This window comes from Oncorhynchus clarkii, chromosome 14, assembly GCF_045791955.1.
Source record: "Oncorhynchus clarkii lewisi isolate Uvic-CL-2024 chromosome 14, UVic_Ocla_1.0, whole genome shotgun sequence".
Taxonomy (NCBI): Eukaryota; Metazoa; Chordata; class Actinopteri; order Salmoniformes; family Salmonidae; genus Oncorhynchus; species Oncorhynchus clarkii.
In genome coordinates, this window is record NC_092160.1 from 10,056,005 (window position 1) to 10,069,763 (window position 13,759).

Below are 13,759 nucleotides of genomic sequence, written 5' to 3' on the forward strand. Positions count from 1 at the left end.
TGTGTGTACAACAATGGCCGGAGTTGAATGGGACAGCACTTCACCTTAGTGACTGTTCCCTCTGCTCTATACAATACATATCTGTTTTTTTTTATGTGATTCTAAAAGGCTCATACAATACAAATATTTTTTTAATGTTTTCTTTCACAGTGATAGCGACTCCGACTGGGAGCCCCCGGTGCCAAGCTGCCCGCTCTACCTGTGCCCCCAGTGGTGTTCATATGCCACAGTTCATTACTGCAGGCATGACTGTGCTTGTTCAGTTTGCCTCTGCTTTACATCAGAAAGAGACTGCTATGGGACATGGCACAGGCTACAAAATATTATGACGAGGACTTCCAAGAGGTGTACAGTTTTTTTTGTTTTATACTTATTTTCTAATATTTTTGTAAAAAAAAAATGTGTGTGTGTTAGAATTGCTTTTTGATATGTTGTATACAGTTATTTGCACTGCTGTATATAGTTATAGGTCATTTCACCAATTCGGCCACTTGGGTACATTTGGGCAACTTGTGTTGGACACCTGGGTGACTTCATGCTAAATGTCATGTAGCTCACCCATTCCTGAAGTTATCAGTCTGAAACTTTGCACACCTCATCTCCAGCATCCTATCTGACTCTGTGGCTATTCTAGTACATGTGAAAGATGATATATCCTTGCCTCTGGGGCTGAGCTACAGGCAGTTAGATTTGGGTATGTCTTCAGGCGGAAATTGAGAACAAAGGTATGCAGCCATAACAGGTTAAGAGGGTTTTTAAGAACTATATAATGAAAATGTGTCGGTAAAGTAGAAACATAAAAAGTATGATAGATATATATATGTGTGTATGTGTGTGTGTGTGTGTGTATATATATATATATATATATATATATATATATATATACACTACAAACCACACAAGTGGCTCAAGTATAAATATATATATATATATATATACACTGCTCAAAAAAATAAAGGGAACACTAAAATAACACATCCTAGATCTGAATGAATGAAATATTCTCATTAAATACTTTTTTCTTTACATAGTTGAATGTGCTGACAACAAAATCACACAAAAATGATCAATGGAAATCAAATTTATCAAGCCATGGAGGTCTGGATTTGGAGTCACACTCAAAATTAAAGTGGAAAACCACACTACAGGCTGATTCACCTTTGATGTAATGTCCTTAAAACAAGTCAAAATGAGGCTCAGTAGTGTGTTTGGCCTCCACGTGCCTGTATGACCTCCCTACAACGCCTGGGCATGCTCCTGATGAGGTGGCGGATGGTCTCCTGAGGGATCTCCTCCCAGACCTGGACTAAAGCATCCGCCAACTACTGGACAGTCTGTCGTGCAACGTGGCATTGGTGGATGGAGTGAGACATGATGTCCCAGATGTGCTCAATTGGATTCAGGTCTGGGGAACAGGCGGGCCAGTCCATAGCATCAATGCCTTCCTCTTGCAGGAACTGCTGACACACTCCAGCCACATGAGGTCTAGCATTGTCTTGCATTAGGAGGAACCCAGGGCCAACCGCACCAGCATATGGTCTCACAAGGCGTCTGAGGATCTCATCTCGGTACCTAATGGCAGTCAGGCTACCTCTGGCGAGCACATGGAGGGCTGTGCGGCCCCCCAAAGAAATGCCACCCCACACCATGACTGACCCACCGCCAAACCGGTCATGCTGGAGGATGTTGCAGGCAGCAGAATGTTCTCCACGGCGTCTCCAGACTCCAGTCTGTCACGTGCTCAGTGTGAACCTGCTTTCATCTATGAAGAGCACAGGGGGCCAGTGGCGAATTTGCCAATCTTGGTGTTCTCTGGCAAATGCCAAACGTCCTGCACGGTGTTGGGCCGTAAGCACAACCCCCACCTGTGGATGTCGGGCCCTCATACCACCCCCATGGAGTCTATTTCTGACCGTTTGAGTAGACACATGCACATTTGTGGCCTGCTGGAGGTCATTTTGCAGGGCTCTGGCAGTGCTCCTCCTGCTCCTCCTTGCACAAAGGCGGAGGTAGCGGTCCTGCTGCTGGGTTGTTGCCCTCCTACGGCCTCCTCCACGTCTCCTGATGTACTGGCCTGTCTCCTGGTAGCGCCTCCATGCTCTGGACACTACGCTGACAGACACAGCAAACCTTCCTGCCACAGCTCGCATTGATGTGCCATCCTGGATGAGCTGCACTACCTGAGCCACTTGTGTGGTTTGTAGACTTCGTCTCATGCTACCACTAAAGTGAAAGCACCGCCAGCATTCAAAAGTGACCAAAACATCAGCCAGGAAGCATAGGAACTGAGAAGTGGTCTGTAGTCACCACCTGCAGAACCACTCCTTTATTGGGGGTGTCTTGCTAATTGCCTATAATTTCCACCTGTTGTCTATTCCATTTGCACAACAGCATGTGAAATCTATTGTGAATCAGTGTTGCTTCCTAAGTGGACAGTTTGATTTCACAGAAGTGTGATTGACTTGGAGTTACATTGTGTTGTTTTAAGTGTTCCCTTTATTTTTTTGAGCAGTGTGTATATATATATATATATACACACACACACATACGTCACTTCCTGTTGAACACAAAATGAGGGAGAGCTCAATTTGTTGTTTTTGAAGTGTATAGGAAAGTTTCTTTGTAGCTAACTAACTTTTTAGTTTGATCCTGTGACGCAGTTGGCATCAGTTGCTGGGACTGCTAGTCTCTGTCCAGTGATCCTGTCGACCAAGCCTGGGTCTGAGGAGCTACAGTGCCTTGTGAAAGTATTCGGCCCCCTTGAACTTTGCGACCTTTTGCCACATTTCAGGCTTCAAACATAAAGATATAAAACTGTATTTTTTTGTAAAGAATCAACAACAAGTGGGACACAATCATGAAGTGGAACGACATTTATTGGATATTTCAAACTTTTTTAACAAATCAAAAACTGAAAAATTGGGCGTGCAAAATTATTCAGCCCCTTTACTTTCAGTGCAGCAAACTCTCTCCAGAAGTTCAGTGAGGATCTCTGAATGATCCAATGTTGACCTAAATGACTAATGATGATAAATACAATCCACCTGTGTGTAATCAAGTCTCCGTATAAATGCACCTGTACTGTGATAGTCTCAGAGGTCCGTTAAAAGCGCAGAGAGCATCATGAAGAACAAGGAACACACCAGGCAGGTCCGAGATACTGTTGTGAAGAAGTTTAAAGCCGGATTTGGATACAAAAAGATTTCCCAAGCTTTAATCATCCCAAGGAGCACTGTGCAAGCGATAATATTGAAATGGAAGGAGTATCAGACCACTGCAAATCTACCAAGACCTGGCCGTACCTCTAAACTTTCAGCTCATACAAGGAGAAGACTGATCAGAGATGCAGCCAAGAGGCCCATGATCACTCTGGATGAACTGCAGAGATCTACAGCTGAGGTGGGAGACTCTGTCCATAGGACAACAATCAGTCGTATATTGCACAAATCTGGCCTTTATGGAAGAGTGGCAAGAAGAAAGCCATTTCTTAGAGATATCCATAAAAAGTGTCGTTTAAAGTTTGCCACAAGCCACCTGGGAGACACACCAAACATGTGGAAGAAGGTGCTCTGGTCAGATGAAACCAAAATTGAACTTTTTGGCAACAATGCAAGACGTTATGTTTGGCGTAAAAGCAACACAGCTCATCACCCTGAACACACCATCCCCACTGTCAAACATGGTGGTGGCAGCATCATGGTTTGGGCCTGCTTTTCTTCAAAAGGGACAGGGAAGATTGATTGATGGGAAGATGGATGGAGCCAAATACAGAACCATTCTGGAAGAAAACCTGATGGAGTCTGCAAAAGACCTGAGACTGGGACAGAGATTTGTCTTCCAACAAGACAATGATCCAAAACATAAAGCAAAATCTACAATGGAATGGTTAAAAAATAAACATATCCAGGTGTTAGAATGGCTAAGTCAAAGTCCAGACCTGAATCCAATCGAGAATCTGTGGAAAGAACTGAAAACTGCTGTTCACAAATGCTCTCCATCCAACCTCACTGAGCTCGAGCTGTTTTGCAAGGAGGAATGGGAAAAAATGTCAGTCTCTCGATGTGAAAAACTGATAGAGACATACCCCAAGCGACTTACAGCTGTAATCGCAGCAAAAGGTGGCGCTACAAAGTATTAACTTAAGGGGGCTGAATAATTTTGCACGCCCAATTTTTCAGTTTTTGATTTGTTAAAAAAGTTTGAAATATCCAATAAATGTCGTTCCACTTCATGATTGTGTCCCACTTGTTGTTGATTCTTAACAAAAAAATAGTTTTATATCTTTATGTTTGAAGCCTGAAATGTGGAAAAAGGTCGCAAAGTTCAAGGGGGCCGAATACTTTCGCAAGGCACTGTATTTAGCTTAGCAGTAGCCTAGCTGCTAGCTAGCTGCCTATCAAGCTAGCAGGGTTTTCTTGAGGGCTTGAATGCAGTCCACGACACGGCTAGCCATTGTGGCAGTTCTCCCAGGGTCAGCAAATTTTCTATGGGATTGAGGTCAGAGTGTTGTGATGGCCACTCCAATACCTTGACTTTGTTGTCCTTAAGCCATTTTGCCACAACTTTGGAAGTATGCTTGGGATCATTGTCCATTTGGAAGACCCATTTGCGACCAAGCTTTAACTTCCTGACTGATGTCTTGAGATGTTGCTTCAGTATATCCACATAATTTTCCTGCCACATGATGCCATCTATTTTGTGAAGTGCACCAGTCTCTCCTGCAGCAAAGCACCCCCACAACATGATGCTGCCACCCCTTGCTTCACGGTTGGGATGGTGTTCTTCGGCTTGCAAGCCTCCCCCTTTTTCCTCCAAACATAACGATGGTCATTATGGCCAAACAGTTTTATTTGTTTAATCAGACCAGAGGTAATTTCTCCAAAAGTACAATATTTGTCCCCATGTGCAGTTGCATACCGTGGTCTGGCTTTTTTATGGCGGTTTTGGAGCAGTGGCTTCTTCCTTGCTGAGCTGCCTTTCAGGTTATGTCGATATAGGACTCGTTTTACTGTGGATATAGATACTTTTGCACCTGTTTCCTCCAGCATATTCACAAGGTCTTTTGCTGTTATTCTGGGATTGATTTGCACTTTTCGCACCAAAGTACATTCATCTCTAGCAGACAGAACGCGTCTCCTTCCTGGGCGGTATGACGGCTGCATGGTCCCATGGTGTTTATACTTGTGTACTATTGTTTGTTTGTACAGATGACCGTGGTACCTTCAGGCGCTTGGAAATTTCTCCCAAGGATGAACCAGACTTGTGGAGGTCTACAATTTGTTTCTGAGGTCTTGGCTGATTTGTTTTGATTTTCATATGATGTCAAGCAAAGAGGCACTGAGTTTGAAGGTAGGCCTTTAAATACATCCTCAGGTACACCTCCAATTGACTCCAATGATGTCAATTAGGCTATCAGAAGCTTCTAAAGCCATGACATCATTTTCTGGAATTTTCCAAGCTGTTTAAAGGCACAGTCATCTTAGTGCATGTAAACCCCTGACCCACTGGAATTGTGATAGTGAAACAATTTTTGGAAAAATTATTTGTGTCATGTACTATGTGGATGTCCTAACTGACTTGCCAAAACTATAGTTTGTTAACAACAAATTTGTGGAGTGGTTGGAAAACGAGTTTTATGACTCCAACCTAAGTGTGTGTGTGTGTGTAAACTCTTAGCATGTGCAACTATTTGTATGAACACAAGATTCAACAACTGAGACATGAACTGAACAAGTTCCACAGACATGTGACTAACAGAAATGTCATAATGTGTCCCTGAAACAGCCAAAAAGTAACAGCCAGTATCTGGTGTGGCCACCAGCTGCATTAAGTACTGCAGTGCATCTCCTCCTCATGGACTGCACCAGATTTGCCAGTTCTTGCTGTGAGATGTTACCCCACTCTTCCACCAAGGCACTTGTAAGTTCCCGGACATTTATGTGGGGGAATGGCCCTAGCCCTCACCCTCTGATCCAACAGGTCCCATACGTGCTCAATGGGATTGAGAACGGGCTCTTCACTGGCCATGGCAGAACACATTCCTATCTTGCAGAAAATCACGCACAGAACGAGCAGTTTGGCTGGTGGCATTGTCATGCTGAAGGGTCATGTCAGCAGGAGCCTGCAGGAAGGGTACCAAATTAGGGAGGAGGATATCTTCCCTGTAACGCACAGCGTTGAGATTGCCTGCAATGACAACAAGCTCAGTCTGATGATGCTGTGACACACCGCCCCAGACCATGACGGATCCTCCAACTCCAAATCGATCCTGCTCCAGAGTACAGGCCTCGGTGTAACGCTCATTCCTTCAACGATAAACGCAAATCCGACCATCACCCCTGGTGAGACAAAACCACGCCTCGTCAGTGAAAAGCACTTTTTACCAGTCCTGTCTGGTCCAGTGACGGTGGGTTTATGCCCATAGGCAACATAGTTGCCGGTGATGTCTGGTGAGGACCTGCCTTACAACAGGCCTACAAGCCCTCAGTCCAGCCTCTGTCTGCAATAGGCTGAGATTCTCAGCACTGATGGAGGGTTTGTGCATTCCTGGTGTAACTCGGGCAGTTGTTGTTGCTATCCTGTATCTGTCCCACAGGTGTGATGTTCGGATGTATCGATCCTGTGCAGGTGTTGTTACACGTGGTCTGCCACTGCGAGAACGATCAGCTGTCCATCCCGTCTCCCTGTAGCGCTGTCTTAGGCGTCTCACAGTACGGACATTCCAATTTATTTGCCCTGGCCACATCTGCAGTCCTCATGCCTCCTTGCAGCATGCCTAAGGCACTTTCACGCAGGTGAGCAGGGGACCCTGGGCATCTTTCTTTGTGTTTTTCAGAGTCAGTAGAAAGTTCTCTTTAGTGGCCTAAGTTTTCATAACTGTGACCTTAATTGCCTACCGTCTGTACGCTGTTAGTGTCTTAACGACCGTTCCATAGGTGCATGTTCATTAATTGTTTATGGTTCATTGAACAAGCATGGGAAATAGTGTTTAAACCCTTTACAATGAAGATCTGAAGTTATTTGGATGTTTACAAATTATCTTTGAAAGACAGCGTCCTGAAAAAGGGACCTTTCTTTTTTTTGCTGAGTTTATATATTTATTTATTCAAATTCATATCATGAATTTCACATGAATTGCACTTTTACAACAAAGAACAACATTTGAAAAGGGCAACATTAAAACTCCAGATAGTAGGGGAGAGAAAGAGAGACAGAGAGAGAGAGATACAGTGATAAGAACATTGACAAATACTGGCCGATAATGTACTTCACCATACACAAACCAAGACATCAGAATAGGTCATTCTTGAAAATACTGGATTATGTAAGAAAAAAAGAACATCTAAACAGATCAATGAAAAATAGGAAAACAGTTGAACAGGGAGAAATGTTTACAAAAAACTATAACAATAACTGCTTGCCTGCCTGTCTTTGAGAGAGGAACGAGAGAGAAAGGGGCTGAGAGAGAAGGATGGAGAGGAGCGAGCAGGGCTGGACTGGAGCCAGAGAAGCACGCTACCGCAAGCCAACACAGGCTCCCGGATGGCGCAAGCAGATCATTTGCTGAGAGAATGGGAGATGCAAACAGGTCTCAAATAAATCTCGGTGGGGTGCAGATTATCACCCCAATCTTTGAAACTGATCCTCCTTAGCTCTGATACGTCAACTAGGACAAACATGGAAATAGAAAGAATAGAAAGAGGGATTGCTATTACTATGACTACTACTATTACTCGCTGGGTAAAAAGGCAGATGACAACTGACAAATAAAGTTTGTGTTCATCAGGTGTGTTGTGTTTGTGTACTTACATGTTGAATTTTTTCCACTCGAATTCCTTCCGGTCTGCCGGAAAGCGTGGAACATGTGGGTTAATTGGCAATGGCTTCCTCTGAACGACCTTTCCGGTCTTGCGGCTCACTCCTGCTTTCGCTGTGCAGTTGGTTCATTCAGGGTTAATTTGAACCAGGATCCTGCACAACCCAACATTGAATATATTAAATCAGTTGAGGCATTGAAAAAATAACAATAAGAAATATCATTGCAATGTAACTAACAAAAGCTAAATGTAAGTGTTGGATCAATGAATGTTACATTTTTACCTCTGGATCAGCGCCAAGATTGTAGAGGCTGACTCCTGGTATTCGATGTTAAAAACATAGAACGTGCTGAAGAGCACAGAGAGGGCAGCAGCAAAGTTGGTCCAAAACACAGACCACTCTCCCCTCGATCGACACCATTCATTTTGAAGAACCCAATAGAGTATTTCCTGAAATACACAAAAGTAAGGGTGTTAGTGTATACTTACTAGATATCTTTAGATATGTACCACAATACTATAAATCAAATAAAAGGTATTACCAAACATGATCAGCCTTGGTGTGTCTGGCAAAGGAATTTACGCCTCGACATCAACCCGAGTTGCAGTGATCTAAAATCACAAAACATACAAATTAAAAATATTCAAATCATGTGTAATAATTAGAGGTCAACCGATTATGGTTTTTCATTACCGATACCGATTATTGGAGGACAAAAAAAGCCGATACCGATTAATCGGCTGATTTTTAAAATGTATTTGTAATAATGACAATTACAACAATACTGAATGAACACTTATTTTAACTTAATATAATACATCAATAAAATCAATTTAGCCTCAAGTAAATAATGAAACATGTTCAATTTGGTTTAAATAATGCAAAAACAAAGTGTTGGTAGAAGAAAGTAAAAGTGCAATATGTGCCATGTAAGAAAGCTTTTAACATGAGTCTTCAATATTCCCAGGTAAGAAGTTTTAGGTTGTAGTTATTATAGGAATTATAGGACTATTTCTCTCTACCATTTGTATTTCATATACCTTTGACTATTGGATCTTCTTATAGGCACTTAAGTATTGCCAGTGTAACAGTATAGCTTCCGTACCTCTCCTCACCCCAGCCTAATCTCGGTAGTTGATAGGCTTGAAGTCACAAACAGTAGAGCTGCTGGCAAAATGCACGAAAGTGCTGTTTGAATGAATGCTTATGAGCCTGCTGGTGCCTACCATCGCTCAGTCAGACGGCTCTATCAAATCATAGACTTAATTATAACATAATATCACAGAAATGCGAGCCTTAGGTCATTAATATGGTCGAATCCGGAAACTATCATCTCGAAAACAAGACGTTTATTCTTTCAGTGAAATACGGAACGGTTCCGTATTTCATCTAACGGGTGGCATCCATCAGTCTAAATATTCCTGTTACATTGCACAACCTTCAATGTTATGTCATAATTACGTAAAATTCTGGCAAATTAGTTCGCAATGAGCCAGGCGGCCCAAACTGTTGCATATACACTGACTCTGCGTGAAATGAACGCAAGAGAAGTGACAATTTCACCTGGTTAATATTGCCTGCTAACCTGGATAACTTTTTAGCTAAATATGCAGGTTTAAAAATATATACTTCTGTGTATTGATTTTAAGAAAGCCATTGGTGTTTATGGTTAGGTACACGTTGGAGCAACAACAGTCCTTTTTCGTGAATGCGCACTGCATCGATTATATGCAACGCGGGACACGCTAGATAAACTAGTAATATCATCAACCATGTGTAGTTATAACTAGTTATTATGATTAATTAAGTTTAATGCTAGCTAGCAACTTGCCTTCTTACTGCATTTGCGTAACAGGCAGGCTCCTCGTGAGGCTGGTGGTTAGAGCGTTGGACTAGTTAACCGTAAGGTTGCAAGATTGAATCCCTGAGCTGGCAAGGTAAAAATCTGTCGTTCTGCCCCTGAACAGGGCAGTTAACCCACCGTTCCTAGGCCGTCATTGAAAATAAGAATGTGTTCTTATCTGACTTGCCTAGTTAAAAAGATTAAATAAAATGTGTTAAAAATATAGATATACATTTTTGGGGCAAAACCGGCGTCCAAAATGCACACTGGAGACACCGTGCGCATCACTGCATAACACTGTGCCTGACCAGTCACACGCTCCCCACGGTAAGCACGGGGAGTTGGCTCAGGTCTAAACCCTGACTCCGCCAATCTTCCCGTGTGCCACCCCCAAAAGCTCCAATTATTTGGAGCCTCCTCTCGGGCTTCCATGCTAGCCGTGTCCCCTCGTATCGTCGCCGTTCCTCTTTCGCTGCCTCCGCCTGCTTCAATTGCGGGGTCTTGTCCCCTGCCATTACCTCCTCGCAGGTCCAAGATGTCCTCCACTCACTTTTCTCCCGGGCCCAAGATCCCTGCTCCTCTTGAACACGCTGCTTGGTCCGTTGGTGGTGGGATCTTCTGTCACGTTCGTCGTAAAGATCGGACCAAGGTGCAGCGTGAGTAGAGTTCCACATAATTTTAATAAATAGAAACTTACTAAACAAAACAACCAAACGAAACGTGAAGCTACTGATGTGCACTAATGCAACTATACATAGACAAGATCCCACAACACAAATGAGGAAAATGGCTACCTAAATATGATCCCCAATCAGAGACAACGATAAACAGCTCTCTGCTTCTCTGATTGGGAACCATATCAGGCCAACATAGACATACAAAACCCCCTAGACATACAAAACCCTAGACATACAAAAACTAGAGTACCCACCCTAGTCACACCCTGACCTAAACATAATATATAGAAAAACAGAGATATCTAAGGTCAGGGCGTGACAGAACCAGCCATAGTCAATTATCAACTTTTAATTTCCAGCAAGGGAAAAATGTTATACATTTTTTTTCTCTTACTCGTACGGTGGAATAATTGTTACTAATTGACACAAGAAGGAGCGCTACATCATTTGTGAGGGACAACATGTTTACTGTACACTTGTTTTGTCACCATGAAGATATAAATAATCTGCTTGGACTGGCCGACCAAGAAGTTAAGACGGAGCTGGACCTGAATTCGGCAAGTTTGCTGTATCCTGGGCACATGTACACATGACAGTCCTCATACAGAGATTTTTCAGATGCCCAGCTTAAATCAGGTTGCAGACCAGTTAGCTCGGCCTAAGACCCCTAGACTTTGCGAGTGCAACAATATTAGCAGGCTAGTTATTTGGTTTCATAACACGTTCATGGCTGCTACTTGTTCACAAAAAGCTTAGTGTGTGTGACCCTACTGACTGAGAGTCAAGCCTGGAGAGAGGAACCTGATTCATTTGTTGAAGGTGTGTGTCTGAATGAATGGTTATAGAAAGATTCCATTCGCAGAATTTTAAAGCATTTGTTCTCTCTAGGAATTCCCATATGTACCTCCTAGCTTAAACTATTAAACCTTAATAGGAATACACTGTAGTGAACCAATCATTTTTCTGCCATAATCAGATTTTCATTCATTCAATGATTTACAGTCAGATTTAACGCTCACCTGACAGATATCGTTGTGCAAAACCCTCATCTCCTTGGCCCATGCCAAACACACACTGTGGTCACTCGTCACATCATGTCAAAAGCTTTATCCAGAGACCTAGTGCCCCACCCATCATTCCTCTGATACACCCTGGTGCTGCTTACAACTAAATCCTCTGCACATGTTCCCCAGCCCTCCCTCCCTGCATTACAGCTGGTCACCATGTCACTAGTACAGTGGAACTGTAGCTAATGTTACTAGTGACAGTGTTGAGGATTGGCTAGCCCATCCCCAGCCCTAGCCCCATACCCATACCCAGCCCCATCCCTAGCCCCATCCCCAGGCCCGTCCTCTGGCCTGTGCAGTGTGGGCTATATGTAGGGAGGCCGCAGAAGTGGGGACTAGTGGATGGGACAGCTCAGTGGCTGGCCAGTGAGGAGGCCCTAACAGTGGGGGCTAGTGGATGGGACAGCTCAGCTCAGTGGTTGGCCAGTGAGAAGACCCTAGCAGTTGGGGCCAGGGATGCGTTTCAAGAATTTGTCACATGCACAAGTACAGTGAAATGCCTTTCTTGCATGCTCTAACCCCAACAATGTAATAATTTATAACAATGTGATACTAAAAATAACAAGGTAGAACAAAAACATATACAAATAAGAATAAGACGATAAAGTAAGTAAGGATAGCATATACAGGGTCAGTTCCAGTACAATATTGACAATGTGCAGGGATACTGTAGTGAGGTAGATATTTATATTTTATATTTAACCTTTTATTTAACTAGGCAAGTCAATTTAAGAACAAATTCATATTTACAATGACGGCCTACCCCGGCCAAGCCCATGACGACGCTGGTCCAATTGTGTGCCGCCCTATGGGACTCCCAATCACAACCGGTTGTGATACAGTCTGGAATCGAACCAGGGTCTGTAGTGGCACCTCTAGCACTGAGATGCAGTGCCTTAGACCACTGCGGCACTCGGGGGCCCTGTATAGGGGTAAGGTGACTAGGCATCAGGATATATGATAAACAGAGTACAGCAGCATATATGATGATTGTATGTTCCTGTGTATCTCAGTTGGTAGAGCATGGCACTTGCAGCACTAGGGTTGTGGGTTTGATTCCCACAGGGGACCAGTATGAAAAAAGTATGAAAATGTATGCACTCACTACTGTAAGTCGCTAAGAGAGATAAGAGTGTCTGCTAAATGACTAAAATGTAAAAGTGTGTGTGTGTGTGTGGATATAGTCAGTATAAATGTGTGTGCATATTATGTGTGTGTGTGAGCAAATTGAGTGAGTGTGTGTATGTGTGTTGGGATATCAGTGTGTGTAGTGTGTAGGGCCCTGTGAGTGTGCATAGACACAGTGCAAAGTAAGAATCAAATACAAAGGTCAACTCAGATAGTCTGTGTAGCTATTTAGCAGTCTTATGGCATGGGGTTAGAAACTGTTCTGGAGCCTGTTGATGTCAGACTTGATGAACCGGTACCGCTTGCCATGCGGAAGCAGAGAGAACAATCAGTGGCTTGGGTGGTTGGAGTCTTAACGATTTTCCGACCCTTCCTTTCACACTACCTGATATAGAGGTCCTGGATGGCAGGCAGCTTGGTCCCAGTGATGTACTGGGCTGTCCACACCACCCTATGTTGCACCATGCGATCGAGGGCGGTGCTGTTGCCATACCAAGCAGTGATGCAGCCAGTCAACATGCTCTTAATGGTACAGCTGTAGATCTTTTTGTGTATTGGAGGGCCCATGCCAAACATTTTTTGACCTCCTGAGGGAGAAGAGGCGCAGTCATGCCTTTGTCACAACTGTGCATGTGTGTGTGGACCATTTTAAGTCCTTAGTGATTTGGACACTGAGGAACTTGACCTGCTCCACGGCAGCCCCATTGCTGTAGATGGGGGCATGATCACCCTGCTGTTTCCTGTAGTCCACGATCAGCTCCTTGGTCTTACTTAGGCCCTAGCAGTGGGGGCCAGTGAGGAGGCCCTAGCAGTGGGGGCTAGTGAATGGGACAGCTCAGCTCAGTGGCTGGCCAGTGAGTAGGCCCTCATCAGCATTCGAGGCATGCTGTCACCTGTGTGGAGGATGGGAGGGAAAATAAATGAGTCTGCAAATTCACTGATTTGGTGCAGAGAGGCAAGTGAGGGGGATAATAGCTTCTGTAGAGATGGAATGAATGAAACTGGTTAAAAGAGGGGGATACTTGGGAGGAAGAGGCCTGATGGAAAAGTTGAATATATTAGGTTATCATTGTGCAAAGCTGAATCTAGTTTGTAGCTCAAATGTGATTCCAATGTCATACTTGTGTGATTTGTGTGTCTATTTAGTTGTCATTACTTGTTATTTGACTGTTCAAGTTTGAAATAGGAATGTTTCTAATGAATACTGCATGCTGTTTGTTGACTCA

At 43.6% G+C, this 13,759-nt stretch overlaps 1 protein-coding gene across 1 annotated transcript in view; it reads left to right on the forward strand.

Moving 5' to 3' along the window:
• The window catches only part of LOC139366239 (discs, large homolog 3 (Drosophila)), a 140,907-nt gene that overhangs the window by 23,742 nt on the left and 103,406 nt on the right, over nucleotides 1–13,759 (forward strand). The gene's annotated exons all lie outside the window — the stretch shown is intronic.